The sequence below is a fragment of the Mesocricetus auratus genome, unplaced genomic scaffold, assembly GCF_017639785.1.
Source record: "Mesocricetus auratus isolate SY011 unplaced genomic scaffold, BCM_Maur_2.0 Super-Scaffold_100006, whole genome shotgun sequence".
NCBI classification, from domain to species: Eukaryota; Metazoa; Chordata; class Mammalia; order Rodentia; family Cricetidae; genus Mesocricetus; species Mesocricetus auratus.
In genome coordinates, this window is record NW_024429190.1 from 86,590,619 (window position 1) to 86,594,366 (window position 3,748).

General features: G+C 41.2%; 1 non-coding gene across 1 annotated transcript; it reads right to left on the reverse strand.

Annotated features, from left to right (window-relative positions):
- Positions 1–1,735: 1,735 nt before the first annotated feature.
- On the reverse strand, positions 1,736–1,842 carry LOC121141060. Its single transcript, XR_005877998.1, has one exon. It is a non-coding gene; the product is annotated as a U6 spliceosomal RNA (small nuclear RNA).
- Positions 1,843–3,748: the final 1,906 nt, after the last annotated feature.

Below are 3,748 nucleotides of genomic sequence, written 5' to 3' on the forward strand. Positions count from 1 at the left end.
AATTAATTTACATGCAAGCCTTGTCTGTGCTCATGTGTGTACATGTGGGCAAAGATGTGTATGTATGAACATAAAACTCAGGACATAGATCAATAATGGTGTCTTCCCATCTATCTGTCTATCTATCTATCTATCTATCTATCTATCTATCTATCTATCTATCTATCTATCTACCTATCTATCTATCTATCCATTCATTTATTGGAGCACAGTTTCTTATCCCACTGGAGCCATTCAGGCAGGCTAGGTAGTCAACGGTAGTCAACAAAATCCAAGGATTAAGCTGTCTGTTTCCTCCATTGCTGGGGTTACTGGCACATGCCATCATGCCTGTCATTTTTACATGAGTACTAGAGATATGATATGACCCCAGGTCCTCATGCTTGCCTGCAGGCACTGTACCAATGGAACTATCTTCCCACTTAACCAAATATTTTGTAATATTCATTACAATTAAAATTTCTCATTGCATATTTTCATTACACATAGCATTGTGCTACCTAGAAACATTACAAGTATTTAGTACATGTTTTAGGGTAAGTCTATTCTAAAGACTGAAATGACAATTTTCCAAATAAATGAATGCCGGCTACAAAGGCAATTAAAGAGAACATTCCCTGAGCTGTGTAGTCAGTGACACACAGGGCCAGGTCTAAAGATTGTTCTGAACTCTCCAGTGTACATGAAATTTCAGAAAGACACACTCAGACAAGGCCACCCACATGGACTTATGCAAATAACCCATACTTTCATCCTTTTGTCTTTTAGTTACTTTTCAAGGCAGACCCCATAATCTACTTCAGTACCATTTAGAACAGACTTTTCAAGAATGGGTATGCTGAGAAGCCAGTTCGTCTGCCAATGACTTCTGCAGCTACAAACTTGATATCTCCATCCCTTTTTAGAACTCTCCTCATCCATAGGAGAAAGACAGAAATAAAGGAAACTGTGGCATGAGGCATGGTGACCCATGGTTTTCTTTGCAGGCTAGGGTTCAAAGTCAAGCTGCATAGTGACATGTCTTTTTTTTCTGCTAGATTTTTAAATTTAAATTAGAAACTATCTTATTTTACATATCAACCCCAGTTCCCTCTCATCCTCCCATGCCCCCCACTAACCCCCATCCCATCCCCTTTCTGCTCCCCAGGGAGGGTGAGGCCTTCCTTGGGAGATCATCAAAGTCTGTCATATCATTTGGGGCAGGGCCTAGGCTCTCCCCTGTGTGTGACCTGTCTTTGAATACAGGAACTCTATAGCTTCTCTAATTGATCACTTTTCTCCACTCCTTCCTATGAGTCTCAAACCAGACCTCAAATCAAGTTATGAGGATGATAATCACACAGACACATATGTGTGCACACACTCATGTGCACATCCTCCCCCAATGCGCCATGCATACATATACACATGTACACACACACGGATATACACACATGAAGACATACATACAACACACACACACACACACAGCTCCTGTCCTAGTCAATTGACTGTGTAATGGACTTTTTTTTTTTTTGAAAAACCTGGTGTCATAGTATTGTCTTCTGTGGGTGGAAGACTTCTGAGTCCTTGCTTGTTATTAAGATTTTTTTTCAGTTTTTTCTTTATTTGTCTACATTCAGTGGAATTCAAATGTACTGCCTGAATGATCCAGACATACCAAAAACAAAAGCAAAAACAAAACAAGCAAACCACTCTTTCCCAATGGTTTTTAAAATAAAATTAATTTTCATTTAAAAATATGGAAAGCTTCACGAATTTGCATGTCATCCTTGCTCAGGGGCCATGCTAATCTTCTCTGTATCGTTCCAATTTTATTATATGTGCTGCCGAAGCGAGCACTTGTTATTAAGATTTTATAAAAAACTGTGATGGAATTCCAATCATGGAAATATTATAAAAGGGTATTTTAAATGATTGCTATTTCAACACTGATGGCATTCTAATTACAGTTGGGTTTTTGTGTGGTGTAGAGAAGTGTTCCGAGCTTCAATTGTGGTAGCCAGTCCTCAAGAGGTAGACAGGAGAAGGTGTAAAGGGAGCGCAGCAGGAGTATCAGGAAGGTCTGGTGGTAATGCGTGAACTCTGGTGTTCCTTATTTGCTCACATGCTCGGGTAGGTATAGAAAAGCTATTTATTAAATGCTACATTGTTTCAAAGGATCGATGACCACATTTTGGAGAAGTTGTAGCTCATGATACTTGGATGAAGTATGGATAGAGAGCAGCCTGCCACACAAGTTCTGGCACAGCTGACTGCAACGTGTAGTCACAGTGCTCTGTGAGCTCACACCCAGGAGCAGGCGGATCCATCTGAGAAGACAGTAAAGCTAGGCAGAGTGTAAGGTTTCAGTTTCATCGAGTCAGTTTCAAGTGCAGTCAGCTCATAGGCTTGCAAGAAAGACAGAATGAGTCGACAGGTTTGGAGAAGCTACTCGTCTTTCTTAATACTGTTGAGGCCATGAGAAAACCTCATAGCATTAGGCACAGTTGATTGAATGAACCAGTTCATTCTCACAGCTGGAACAGAACAGAATGCAGACCCATTTATGCTTAACAAATACTCCACTGTTTCCTGTGTTGTGTGAATTATGCATCCATTTGCATGAGATATTATTGACTCACATATGCACGTTCTGCATTTAAGACTGATTTCTTGACTGAAAAAACTCGTTCACGGGATTTCCTAGAAAGTGATGAACATAAAGAAGTGTCTCTTGTTTTCCATGACTGGTTATTCAGTTCTGCAGGTGGACCCAGCTCCAGAGTGCTGGGTTGCCGTTGTCGTCGACAGAGGGTTAAGTGGAAAGCCTGTCACATTCCTAACTATTGTGTCACACTAGCAATCTTCCAGAGACAGCACCACGTTCAGCCCCATTATAGTTAAGACCATGTTGTTTCTCTGTTGCTTAAGCAGCCATTTCCAATAAGGAAAAAAAATCTCAGCTTCAAAATTCCTCTGGGCCAAAACATAGCCTTGGGTATCTTATGCTAAGAAGGACACAAAAATACTGTCCAAGGCATTTTAAATTCCCGTGTGGGGGTGAGAGTGTCTCCAATTAGACTCTGTATTAAATACAATAAAATGATGCTTATTTACTTGTCTTCAAAAATTTTAAAACAGCACTCTAAAAATTACAATAAAAATAAATGACAACTCTAAATGTCTTTTTTTTCCTTTTCAAACGATACCAGAATGTGTGTGACCAGAGTCATTACAAAACAGGGAAATTAATAACCAGAAAGCTCTCCGTGGCAATGTGCGTGAACAGGCCACATGTCCGTGACGTTTTCCTGCTTCTACTCAAACAGATGGGCCTCCAGGGTGAGCAGGCCTCCCAGGAGATGAATGAGATTCCACAGCTCTTAGCACAGAGGCATAGAAATGGCCCAGATTCAGTTGCAGGGGCATTCTTATGGAGACAAAGCAGGGCCACAAAGGTGTCCTGTCCCAGTGTCTATCAATGCAGATCCATCCGTTATCGAGCCCCATTCATTCTCATTAGAGCCACATTCAGTATCAGATGACACTGTTCAGGCACCCCATGGAAATCCTCAGGACCCGATCATCCATTAACTAGGATTGATGCTGATGTGGCTGATCTGGCTAGAGAAGGCTGTGACAGCCCCACACTAGTCATCCAACTCAGAAAAGAGTCAGGCAGAAATCAAACACGCAGATAAAGCAGAGTCATCCATGAGCAAATGACTAAGGCCTCCTGTGCTGGCAAAGGTCACTCAAGACATTG